Consider the following 14,027-nt stretch of genomic DNA (forward strand, 5'->3'; position numbering starts at 1 on the left):
ATAGGAAAGAGCTCTCACCACTTTCTAATCATCTTGTTTTTTTCTTTTAAAGTATTAATATGTACTATTGACAGTTTAATTTGGTATAAAATTTGTGCTTCATTATTTCAACAGGGCATCTTTATTTTTCAAGAAAAATAAAGGAAGAACTACTAGATTCCTTAAAATATGATGTTAACTGTTGTGAAGTTTGAATGCTTTTAAAGTTGTGGTAAATTATAACTAAAATCTGCATAGTTTTATATTAATGACTACTACTAATAATGTTATACGTATTTTACATGTAATGCCTAACAAAAATGTTATATATGTATCATAAAAATTTAACCCTATTAAAGTGTACATTTCAGTGGCATTAATTACATTTATAATGTGGTGCAAACATCATCATTATTTCCAGAATTCTTTCATTGCTCCAAACAGAAACGAAACTGCACACCCATTAAACTCCTTCTAAACCTCCCCAGGTAACCTCTAATCTACTTTCTATGAATTTGCTTTCTTAGGTACCTCATATAAATGGACCATGTAGTATGTCTTTTGTGTCTGGCTTTTTTTCATGTAGCATACGTTTTTCATGTTTTCAAGGTTCATCCACATTGTATATTTATCAGTATTTCATTCCTTTTTTTGAATGAACAGTATTCCATTGTATGGATATGCCACAATTTGTCTATCCATTTATCCATTGATGGAAATGAGAGGTTTCTACTTTTGGGCTATTGTGAACTTTTGTACATAAGTATTTCTTTGGGTCCCTGATGTAGTTCTTTTGGGCATCTATAAGGAGTGGAATTGCAGGCTCATGGTAATTCTATTTAAATATTTGAGGAACTGCCAAACTATTCTCCTCAGTGGTTGAACCACTTTACATGCCCACTGCAATGTATGAAGGTTCCAATTTCCCCAAATATTATTCTATAATTCTTATTTTAATGTTAAAAAATTATAGCCATCCCAGAAAAGTGTGAATTTGTACTCTGTTGTGGTTTTGATTTTTATTCTACTAATGACTGAAGATGCAGAGCATCTTTTTATGTGCTTGTTGGCCATTTGTGTATCTTCTTTGAAGAAATGTCTAGTCAAGTCCTTTCCCTATTTTGGCATTGGATTGTTTAAATTTTCATTTTGGAAGTTAGAGTTCTTTATATGTTCCAAATATTCTGCATATATATCAGATAAATGATTGGCAAATATTTTCTCCCAAATCATATGTTGCCTTTTCACTGTTGGTAGTTATATTTGATGAACAAAAGTTTTTAATTTTAGTGAAGACCAATTTATCTATTTTTTTCTTAGATGGTGTTATGTTAAAGAAATCATTGCCAAACCCAAGATCATGAAATTTTACCATATTTTCTTTTATCATATATTTTAACTAAAACTTTTGTCATAAAATTGGAATAGGTATATTATTTACCAAACATAGTTCCAAATGGCTGCTTCTAAAATCAGATTCATCACCTGACAAAGGCATGTCATTTTTTAGGCTTTTTGAAATACCTTCTGAAACCTCCAATAGCAATCCTAATTTCTGAAGAAATTCTCAGAAGAAAAATGGCCTCATTGAAATAAAGGTATTGTTTTTCCAACTGAGTCTCTTGCAATCCACATGTGGGCATCGAGTTCTAGAATTTTTGTTAAAGAATTTGGCATAATTTCTTCTAAAACAGGTTTATGATAGAACATTCTATAACATTTATCTTCTCTGTATATATTAACTATAGCTAATCTGAGGTGAGACATGTTAACATGTCTATCCCTTTGGGTTTTCAAAACACAGAGTTTAAAAAATTGGTATTAAGGGCAGACGAGGCACAAGAATTTTAAGTTAAACACTGAAAGGCACAAGAAACATAATTCACTCATTTCTAGACTCCTACAATCCCTTCCTCTTGAAGCACTCTAAATTGTGTGGCATTTTGTTATTTCATACCATAAAAAAATACTAGGATTCTTGTGATTTTCAAATAAACTCTTTAGTTAACCTGTTTGGTCCAATCTGGTCCAAAAAGAACATAAAGAATTTTTCAAAAATACATATGCTACAATTAGCTAAATAGTTAGGAACAGGACAAAGGGAGAATGAGGGTTGGAAGTTTGGTATTAATGGTAACAGCTTTCACCCCATTTGGAAGGATCTCCCTAGAGTACTGCTTCTACTTCTTGCCCAAGTCCCTCTTTCAGGTGGGGTGGGCCAGGTACCAGGGCCAGAGGAGTTTCTCTGCATTTTGGGGAAGGGGTTGAGATGCCATCCCCTCTGGAAAGAGTGTGTCTGCCTGCTGAGACTTTACACCTTCCTGCAGAGGAGGTGAGGGCTTCCAACCATGCCTGTGATTTGGTGGGCAAGTCTGTCAAAGTCAGGATGGAATATGATCAGCCCACTTCTCGCACATAGGCTGCATCTTCCCACCGAGCTCAAACTGGTAATAAAGTTGACATTTGGATCTCTGCCTCCAATGTCTATCTCTCAATTAGTTTAGAACCCAGGAAAAAAAAAAGAACCCAGGCAGGGGGAAATGAGTGATATTTGTTAGTCTCTCAAACCCCAGCAACAAGTAACATAAAATGCACATTGTGAAGTCCTAAGCACTTGTGCAAGAGGTGGGTGCAGCCTTAAACTTTCTAACAACAGAGAACTTAAGGTTGTGAGCTGCACTTCATTTTCACCAATCTTCACATCCATTCCTAGTTATAAAGCACAGAGTAATATCTTCATGAATTTTCATAAGAAAAACTGTCACAAAAATGGGCATCATTTTAATAACGCCCTTGGAGTATTTTCAGCCATGAGTTTCCTGGGTGAAAGAGAAAAATGGCACATCCCAGGTACTCAACTCAGGCTTGATCAGGGAATATACTCCAGAGCAGAGGCTCTTAACTCTCCTGAAAACCTGATTAAAGCTTATGCTCGGAAAGACAGGGAGCATATACGGGCTTCCAGAAGCCTATATATGAATATCTTAGGCAATTTCTTAAAAGAAATCAAGACTGCATTTCCTTCTACGATCTTTCATATATCTTATTTATTCTAGTAAGTATTAGTTCTGGTATGATTGATAAATAGTGGAGTTAGCTATTTTATGTGCTGGTCAGGTATATTATATAGTCATTCACACTGCAACAGCAAAAACAGAAGGCCTTGTATTTACATTTTATGAAAAGGGAGGGGTTAACAGTGCCTGGAACTTAAATAGAAGGCCCTCCTACCCCATTTTGGAGGAAGACCCAAAGAAATAAGCATTGTGGAACCTACATCTTTGAAAAGAAGTGATTGGAGATCTGCTCTATTGCGGGGCCTCAAAGCTCTTTAATGTTGAAACACAATTTTCCTAAAAATGATACACAGCAAGTGTAGTCACTGACCACAAAACCACCCAAGAGAAGCGTCCCCTGAATTGTTATCCTAGAACCAGGTAACCTCTTAGACTAGCCTTCAAGATAAACTGGAGAAGATAAAATGTCAAGTTGCTGTAAAGGGCTATTAACATCAAGCCAGCGAAATTTTGGAAGATTTAAAAAAAATGATAGCATGATGGAGTTACACATTTCCTTCTTTGATTAGGATTAGGTAACTGGGTCTTTTGCTATAAAGCTACTCCTAGGTCATTGCAGCAAAACTCTCTTCCCTGCATGCTTTCCTCTAGAGCTGAGGATGGGTGATTTGGTGGGTGGGCAGAGCAGGTAACCGTCTGTCAAAAGTAACAGCGTGTCATTCAAGCACAAGTGAAAAGAACCAGGTATATCCATATCATTAATTAGCTGATTTGGCATGGAGTGGTGATGGTCTCAGCTAGCTAAGCCTGATCTGTTGTGCTGTACTTTTATAGGAACAGCTACATTGAATGAGTGCTACAGTTGTCCTAGTTTCCTTCTAATTGCTCCCTTTCAACTCCCCATACCCAGACCTCTTTCTCGGCCTGTCCTTTCAGTGTCAGTGCTCTCAGCTGCTGGTCTAGCCCTCCCCTCCTCCCTCTTACTCTCCAGTGGTGTCATCTAAACCCTCTACCCTTAGTTTTCATACCACCGTGGACACAAAATCAGAAGTTCATAGGAAATGATTACAGCTCCCCACCTCCTTTTGTTTCCCATGGAGCTGCCAAATTTAAAAGGAAGGTGATTGATACTGCCAGAGGATGGTGTCATGGTCAGAAATAAGTGTTTTGCTTTGTGAGAGAAGAAGCAAAGTATAGACCCAACTAATACTAACATGAACATCTATTAGAGGTTTGGATTATGCCCATATGCATGTTATTTTATTTAATATTTTCAATAAACCTATGAGGTGTTCTGACCATCAATTTTGCAGATGCTGGGGTGGGGGGGCAGTGTACAAAATCTGGGAGATTAAATGACTTACTCAGGGTCACACTACTAGTAAGTAAGCGACAGGGCTGGAATCTGAGACTGGACCTCCATTTGTGTTGAGGTTTCCACTAAGTACTGGGCCATAACCAGTGAAGCTTTCATGAGCCTGCAGAAAATTATCACCTTCACCTGGAAAGACTAGAGGGAAGTTTGCCTTGTATAGTTAGTAGAGAATTTTTAAAGTCACATTTCAAAGGCCTATGGTTATGTGTCTTGCTGTACAATAATCAGTGCTATGGAAAAGTCATTCCATTGCTAAGTGTCCCATATTTTTGTAAAATGCCAGACTTTCCCTCCAAACAAAACAAAGCTACATGAACTGTGGAATCAGCCTCTCTCCAGATTGCCGTAATAGCAGTTCTAGAGGAAGTTGTTAGGATTTTTTGGAGGCTGTTCTTATTTCAGCCACAGACAATCATGCTTTAAAAAGCTATTCTTAAAAAAAAAAATAAATAAAAAATAAAAAAATAAAAAGCTATTCTTATTATTAGCATCCTTTGGGAAGTGAAGTAGCCCTTGTTAGGTGGGCATTTGCTGTAGAACGTAACCAACAAGAAGTGAAGACCTACCCCACAAGCATTCTTTGAAACTAGCAGGAACTGAGAGATGACTTCAAGGGGCTCATGTCTCCAGTCCCCACTGGTGAACATTTCAGAAGGAGGAGACAAATTCAGGGCTCCTTTCATGGAAGCAGGCACAGCAAGGAAGCAGCCTCAGATCTGACTGGCAGGCTGTGTTATTTGGCCTGTGAGGTATTTTTTTTAGAAATTGACTAAGTTGTTGTAAGCCTTGGTCTATTTCACATGGAAATCTGGATCTCTGGCTTGTCTCAAAGTGAGGCAATATTCTTCTAGAGCTGAGTGTGGCTGCCCACCTCCCTCCCCGAGAGAGGCCAGTGCTCTCCATTTTTTCCAGACCCCAAATGCCAGTCCATTCTTTTATGTTACCTCCTTGGTTGCTATAAAAATTTGAGTTTTATGCTTCTGCCTTAAAGATTTGGAAATTCTGGCTTTCATGAACCTAGGAAGCAAGTCCTCTATGTCAAAATGAAGGCTTCAGGTAGTCCTCATTCCTGTGTCCAAGGTTGTCTCCCTTCTTTTTTCCTGCAGATATTTACTGAATATCTTATTGCTCCAGACATGGGAGTTATGAGCAGTGAATGAGACTTTATCATCATGAGCATCATCATCAACAGGCGTTTTTGAGAGCTTTCTCAGGGCAAAGAATGTGAGAATTCTAACATCCTTCCAAAAACCCCAATGAAGGAGGCTCTCTTATTATCACCATTTTATAGATGTGACATTGGAATTTAGAAACTTGCTCAAGTTCACACAACTGGTAAGTGGAGAAGCCAGAAGTTGGGTCTGGACAGTTAGTTTGGCTACTGAGCCCAGACTCTTGACCCCTCACGTTATTTATGGCTGAATGGGGCTCAGAGTCTTAGAAGAGAATCCCTCCTCATGAGTCTGCTCACGATGGGAGCGAACAGGGCATTTCATTCTGGCTGCTTTGATGGTGTCAACATTTCCTTTCCTCGGTCAGAAATCGTGAAAAGACAAGCCTAATGTGCTTATCTCCACGATACTCTGCATGGAGCTGGGTCTCTCATAACCATTATTTGACTATTTAATTATGAAAATCTGCTGTGTGTGCAAGTTTGAGAGTAGGGGGTAGATCTGTGTGTGTGTGTGTGTATGTGTGTGTTTCAACCAAAAGATGGAAAACTTTTAGGAGGCCTCTGAGGCACTATGAAACTTCTAAAAAATTTTCCCCCCTAACATCCCCAGCATTGCATCTAGTTATTCTCCTAACAGAGCCTGTTATGCTGAGAGAGCCCAGGAGAGAGGTGGCTCCCATCTATCTTTGTATTTCCACAGCTCAGCACCTAGGGAAACACAGCACCCTGTTCACATGCTTGTTGAGGGAGTGAAAGGAGCCAAGAGAAGGAAGGGGGTGTGATCAGAACCACAGAAGGCTTGGCTGTGCCTGTGATGCAGACATAGCCAAGTGGGAACAAAGGCAATATTTGAATGTTCTTAATAGCAAATGCCCAAGAGGCCCATGATTGCTGGGTCCTTAGCAGGAAGCAGCCGACCCTCACATCTGGGATTTCTCACCTTCCACTGGGGTCTATAATTTCCAGTGTTTAGCTTTTTGGTCCAGTTGCCTTTTTGGAATGATAGCACTGGCCAAGTCATGTTTTTCTGCTCTTGTACTTTAATTAATCAAAATGTTTTGGCAAAGAGAAGCTGGGGTTTCAGGATGTTTTTTATTTTCCCCCCATTTTTCTTATTTACTTTTAGGGAGTGGCCAAAGACTCCTCTTAATTGTTTTCATAATTGCAGAAGATTTCCTCAAAGTAGGCATTGGTTTTTGAGCTGTGAAGTGATTAAAAGGGAAAACCAACCAATTAACTGACAAAAACCAACCTCTGACCTTTGTATTTCAATAGCAAAATAAAGATTCTTTTTCCTTATAGACATGTCCAAAGTCACCAGAGTCAGGACTATGTGAGGACAGACTATGCTAGGCTCCCAGACTCTGTAGGGTCTCTACTACCAGCAGTATAAAAAAGGAACCCCATTCAGGGCCATAACGACTCCGTAGGGTCTCTACTACCACAAGTGGTAGACCACGACCCTACGGAGTCGTTATGGCCCTGAATGGGGTTCCTTTTTATACTGCTGACCCTTGATAACATAAATATTTATAGCTGGTCATCCAATGTCAGTAGGGGAAAAAACCCAAGATGATACTGAAATCAGGAGATGGCTGAGTTGAGTCAGCTTTCCACATCATTAAAGCTTTATAGATAGTGGTATAAACAGCTCAAACCTTCCTCTACCTCACTGTCCCTCCACAGTTCATCAGAATAGCATGCCCTTCTTTGCATAGAGCTCTGTAGATTCATGTGTTTCCTCATGGCCTCTCATTGCTCACACAGTCCTCAGGGCAGCTCATTTTACCTGTAGATCCCGAGCACTTGAGAGGTCACAAGACTTGCTGAAAGGTGTTTGACTAGGAAGTGATTGTCCTGAGACTAGAAAGTAGGCTTTCTGATTCCCAGCCCAGTGCCTTTTTGCTATATCACTGGCTGTTAATTTCCAATTGAGTGGAAATCTATAACCACCCACTTCTCCTTGCCTTGTGTGTATTCTGGCATTAAGGGGGTGGGTTGAAAAGAAGGGCTTGAGTGTTCTAAGTCTAAGCTTTGGTAAGTCTGGGAGGATCTGGTGAAAAACTTGCAAGCCAGCAGAAATGTTTACAGACTGAAAGTGACTGTATCTTTTTCATTTTTGGCTCCCCAGCACCCAGCCCCACGCCTGGTCCATAACGACTGTCAATAAAGGTTTGTTGATTTGAAAGCTGTATGTTAAATCCATCTGTAAGACTGGATTAACCCAAAGGGCAAATTTTGGTGTTGACTGTACACGTGTTGTTTTTGTTAAATTCTTTCCTTAGGTGAGGGTCCTTCATGAGCAAACTTTCCATTTCAAAAAGTCAGAGCACTTTAGGATGGGCTGATACAAGGGTTTAGGATCACAGGGTGCTCTGGAGAGGTAGTGGTATTTGCTTTTCTTAGCCATTTTATTGGAGAACACTATATTGTAGTGACAGATTGCTTACATACACTTGGCGAAGCTTAAGAAATACTGTGATAAGGGACATCTGCCACAAACATAAATACCTATGTAGGAACATATAATATATACCACAACCTCATCGCTAATGAGTTTATGTTGTGTATTATTACTACAGCCACTAAGTAAAGAAACTCAAACATGGATGAAGCAACAAGGCATCTGTGTGACCTAATTTTGCTATATTAACACTGTTCGATTACTCAATTTGCTATCATCATTTTTGGTACTTTTTCAGTGCCACCTTTCCATTTGCAGAAGAAATATTTCACTTAGGACTTAGGAGTAAGACATTCATTCAGATCACATGTACTTGACCCAAGTTTCAAGGGCTTTGCTATGGATATAATTTGAACTGTGGCTCTTTGACCACTCTTGAATGCTCCCTGGAAGAACTTCAGGCAGGATACAGGGAGTATCCCTGGAAAGCTGGTGTCTCAGGGAAGGGACTGCATAGGAAAAGTTCTATAGCCCCCTTAGATACACACCTACACTCAGCACCAATCGCATCCATCCACTCAGAACACATATGGGGTGAAGGCGCTAAGGCTGTTTCCCAACTCAATGCTCTTCCCAAGGCACTCCTAGGCAAATATTGGGAGTTTAACTTTTGAATGTGATGATAAATATCACTTACTAGTAGCCCATTTGTATGCAAGACTGAGCAGTGACAAGCACAATGCCTCCAACACGGCTTCAAGCTGAGGGCATGAACGGATTTGGCTTTACTGCCTGAGATCTGGACATTTTTGCAAAAGCAGTGGCTCTTTCTACCTCTGCTGCATTGACATTATATTTGGACTGGTTCATAATCTTCAGAACTCTCAAAAGTCCCTCTAATATAAATAAAAAGGAAATCACAGACCTGCCCCATGAAGTCCCCCTTCCCACCTCTCTTCATCTGTCAAACAGGCATAATGGAAAAACGATGTAGCCCTGGCTCTAAGCCAAAGTAAACAATCTGGAAATACTGTGTAAACCCAGCTGCTGCACTGGAGGACAGAGGCCTCACTTTATGACCTTCAAGATGGTTAACCATATGCAAAATAACAAAACCTCACCGCGGGCTTGCAGTCTGTTCTGATGCTGAGCTGCTTTGGGTATTACTACACTTGATCTAAGGGAATGCACACTCCACACCGACCAAAGCCCCCTCTCCCCATCAATCCGGTCCTGTTTGAACCCGGTCCAGCAGAGATTATGTGCAAGAAAAGAATACAAGTTGAGTAACAACCAGAAGTGGGGCCAAATTTTACCACTGGAAAAAAAAAAAGGCATCATCTAAAGATAGGTATCAAATTGTCAGCTTCGGGGGAGTTGAGGGGTAATCAACCGAGAGGCCCTGCTGCTAGAATCAGCCCTCTGTCTAAAAAACTTCTGGTTTCCTCCTCTCAGATGACATCCAGAAATGTCCAGCACACAAGGGATGAGGCGTACTTTCTCAGGTGACAGGTATAACAAAAGCCACGGTCAGGTGCAGCTTGCTGGGGTATTGGTGAGTGTGGGGACAGTGTGGTGGGTCCATCCCAGGGCTACTCCTGCAGAGCCTCACATCAAGCTGGCTGCTCCCGAAACCGTGTGAACATGATGTTTGTCACAGATAGAGTAAACTCATTTCCTGAATTATATAGGGAGGCCACACATTTCAAACACAAGCGGCTCCTTCACAGCTGCCTCCACCGGAAATGAATGTGTGTCACTGCGGCGTGCAGCGATGTGCTGGGCTGAAAGAGCCAGCGTTTGATTTGCCATGTGGATGATCGATGGCATGCTAAGACCAGCTTCTTGGAGGTATGGCAATTAGAGGAGAAAAGAACAAAAAGCACTTCATGGCTGATTGGGTGCTTGGGGTTGGTCAAGTAAACAGAGGGTAGGGTTTTTTTTTTTTTCAATCTTCTTTTTAGATCTGGAAATATAATTAATTGAAAAATAAATTGAGCTCACTTGGAATTTCAAGAGAACCTTTTTTTTTCCATGCAGCCAAGGGAAAGTTACATGACTATTTTTTAAAAAATGCCTGTAAGTGCTAGGCTCCTTTGATGAAAGAGAATGAAGCCTTTTTTAATGCTTCCAATTTACTCTGAATTTTGAAAGCAGGAGCACAACAAAGGGAACCAGGAAGAAAAAGTAATTGCCCTGTGTTGGGTGAGTCACAAGGGCTCCCAAAAGCCAGGGCACTGGTCCCCTTTGTGAAAGAATGGCAAGCAGCCCTGCGAGGAGGCACGTTTTTACAGGAACCCTGCATGGTCGGGTTCTAACCTCATCAAATCTTGAGGTGAGGGGGTTCCTGGTTATTTGCCCAGGTGCTCCAACCCCACACTACTTACCCTCAGGATCTGTCAGAATTGCTGGGGGTGGGGGCCAGGAGTGGTAGTGGTCATTTTCTTACCCAGCTTCCCTTGGCTCATTCAAATCCGCCTCAAGCACCTACTAGGCACCAAGCATGATTCCAGGGAACAAGAGAACTGCTAGATGCTAGAAACACAGGCCCTCTCCTCCAAGAGGAAGAGTGAACAATAAAGAGAGAAACAAATGTAGAGTCCTTCTGACAGCTCTCCAGACAATCTGAAAAACCCATCCTTAAGAGGAGGGAGGAAAAGGAGGGATCAGATCTAAAAGGGGTGGGCGTTGAGGGCTACCTTTGTGACCTTCTGTTGGGCTGGGTGACACCTGGCTGGACAAACAATGTGTAATGAATCCCCTGAGCAGCCTGACACCTGGAGAGATGGGGCCCCTGGAACCTGCATTCTTAATAAAGACTGTAACTCCAGGTGATTTGGTTGCAGGAGCTGTCCAACCACGCTCAGGTCCTAAAGTTTGGAATTCACCATGTCAGAACTGGAAGAGGTGTCAGAATGTATCTCTTCCGACTCAGACGCAGCATGTGTTGTTGAGTAATCAGCTGGGGGCTGCCTCAGTGCCCCTTGGGGTCTGCTGGCTCCAGCTCCCCACTCTCCTTGCTGCCCTGGTTCACTGGGCAGAAGACAATTTACTCCCATTTCTTTTCTCCCCAACTTTGACATTATGACCCAAATGGTCAAAAAGCTAACCTATTCCTTTGAAAGTGTATACAACCCTACTTATACATACATGATTTCACCAACAAAGCATTTGGCCATTAAAAACAGTGGCTTGGGCATAGGAATGGCAGTAACAGAGGGCTTATTTTCACAGCAACACTTGAACCAAGATATCTGAAAATATCTACTTAAAAACACCTTATTGGAAGACGTACTATGGCATTATTAATAAAATGTATTTCTTCATCGCAAATACATTTTTATTACTTTTCAGACTTTTGTTACTTTGTTTGGAATCATGTTATGGTGAGTGATGAGGACCTCCTGATCAAATGGACTTATTTGAACAAAGAACATTAAGAGAAACACTAGCCCAGTAGTTCTGTCCAGATTTCTTTGGCATCTGACAATCCCATAAGCTCTGCTTTTACCTTGTATGCAAGATTCTTCTTCTTTCTATCCCTCACAGTCTGTATGGTGTTAGTAGGTCTTACACACACACACACACACACACACACACACACACACACACACACTTCCTTTGACAGGGAAAAGGCCCTCTCTTGGAATCACTCTGCATTGTCCAAATCTAGTCCTGATGATGTTGAAGCCCATTGCTGACACCACAGTCACCCTGGGCACTCCAAAGATGGCAAAATGCCCACAGGAGAGCTCTTTGTCTCATTTTAAGATGTTGTTCCATTATTTTTCCTCTCCTGTGTTTCATTTAGGCCAAGCTACCTATCTGGTTATGTATAGGGCTATCATAAAGTTCTTGAAGACTTTATAAGCTTTTAGCTTTAAATCTTAATTCTTAGGTAACTTGAAATTTAAAACTTCATTTTCTTTCTGGTTATGATGCACATAAATATATACATACCATATAGACACATATACTTACCTATATGTACACAGACACAACTGCAAATATTAGAGGGTAAATTCTTTGGGAAAAGATTAAAAAGATAACGTGGCTTTAAATCAAGCCACATTTATTACTATAATAATATATTCCTTTTAGTTTTTTTTCCTATTTATGTGTGTGAAGTGTAAAATAGATCTTTGCTATACTGTTTATTGAGTTTTATATTCTTTTAAACATTAACTGATCATAAGCATTTGTCTATAGCATTAATTACACCAAGTCATATTTTGCAGGTCATATAACCAGTCTGCTACTGTTAGATAATTGAGTTGTTTTTTTAGTTTCTATGACTCTAAATAATATGAGATAAACAACCTTGCTCATAAGTGATCATGTGCCTTTTTGCTATCTCCCTAACATAAATGGGAGCTTTAGATAGGAGGTGGTGAACTTTCTTCTCATAGCTTGATAAGTGTTTCGATTCTGACAGCTTTAAGAAGACATGTTTTAATTTCTTTTGTCAGAGATCCTGAAATTCATGTAATGCAATTTTTCTAAACTTCAAGACATTTTCTTTGATGTTACCTGACATTAATCTAATTGTAACCTAACTTACTAAGTCTTAAAACACACAGGGCTTTTTGAAGATCCTGCAACTACTGCCTGTGAGAATAGAAAGTACTATAGCACTTAATATGGGAATATAGTTGCTTGTAAAGCATTTAATGTGCAAGAAATTCTTGGTAAATTATACCATAGGATGTCTATAATGATAGTGATTAAATTGTTGCTCATTCTTGGGATTCTATGACCTGGGACTCACATAGGGCTCCCACAGAACTTAGTTTTTTTTCCTTTGCATTGTTCATTCTAGATACATTTTCATTAATGGAATATAATCTATTTCCTTGTTGTTGTTTTGACATTGTATTTATCACAATGATCAGCTTTGATAAGTAAACCCAAGGTGAGTCCTAATCACCAGCAACCTGGATGTTTTCTCTGGAATGTTAAACATGGTAAGATTTTGATAAACCCTTGGAGGGCTTTGAATGATGTAGCTGTTCATGGAGGCCAAACATGTAGATAAGTGAGATATTTAACCTCTTGCCCAGGCATTAAGAAGTCAGGTTACTAAGAGGTGCTACTCAAAATAACCATTCCCAAGTCAGGAAAGTGTGAAATGAAGTTCCAAGGATGCTGTCAATTCCACTGGGAAAGTTTGCAATGCTACTTTGAAATCAAGTTTATGTTATCTGGGCAATCTATAGCACACTGGTAGGGCTAGGTCTTGGGAAGATGTAAATGAACAGTCCTTTTCTTCCCCTTGCTTATCAGATTTTCAACTGTATGTTCTATAAGACAGGGCATATATCTAAAGTTGGTCCAAATGGCTTTTGCTCGGAGCAAAACCCTAAGAAAGAAAAAGAAGGTGAAACCTCACCTGTCCATTTGTATGGGTGGTCCATTAGTTCAATTAAGGAAAGTATAACATTGATAGGCTCATACCAGTAGATACCAAGACCATCTGAGGGGAAAATGCTTGGGTGCCATGGCTACTGCTTTAAAGAACAGTGGCAAATGCTTGATATAAACATTTAAATACTGTAAAAATGTTCCAGACATATTAACATTTACAAATGTAATACAGCAAGAACAACACATTTTTTTCACAATGTTTTTGAAAGATTTGGTTGTGGTATAAACTCATGTATCTGACTGGAACTTGCTCATAAAAGGTGGCAGGCAATAGAGGTTGCAAGTTTCAAAAAAAAAAAGTTGCCAGTTTCTAAGAAGATATTTAAATAATTAATTGCCTTTGGGTAGCAGCTGTTCTTAGAGATGGTAGGGGAAGGGTGTTTTTACTAATTAGAAGAGAAATATAAACTTTCTGGTGAGAGAAAGCTCTTTCTTCTGATACATGAAAGACAAAAAGGGAGGAACATTGGGGTAGGTGTTAGATCAATAGCAGCTATACATGAAGACAGTCGGGGGTGACATATTGTGTTGAACTTCTACAGCCAATGGCTGAGAGAAACTGCAAAAATCTGTGATGTTGGATGGAAGGGAGAGGACAACTGCCAGGGGACTTCTGATGCCACATGAACCTGACATTGTGTAGCTGTAGCTGTG

General features: G+C 40.1%; 1 protein-coding gene across 2 annotated transcripts in view; it reads right to left on the reverse strand.

The window, feature by feature from the left end:
• The window catches only part of UST (uronyl 2-sulfotransferase), a 294,362-nt gene that overhangs the window by 3,300 nt on the left and 277,035 nt on the right, over positions 1–14,027 (reverse strand). The window lies entirely within an intron of this gene.

The sequence above is a fragment of the Vulpes vulpes genome, chromosome 1 (assembly GCF_048418805.1).
Source record: "Vulpes vulpes isolate BD-2025 chromosome 1, VulVul3, whole genome shotgun sequence".
Lineage (NCBI taxonomy): Eukaryota > Metazoa > Chordata > Mammalia > Carnivora > Canidae > Vulpes > Vulpes vulpes.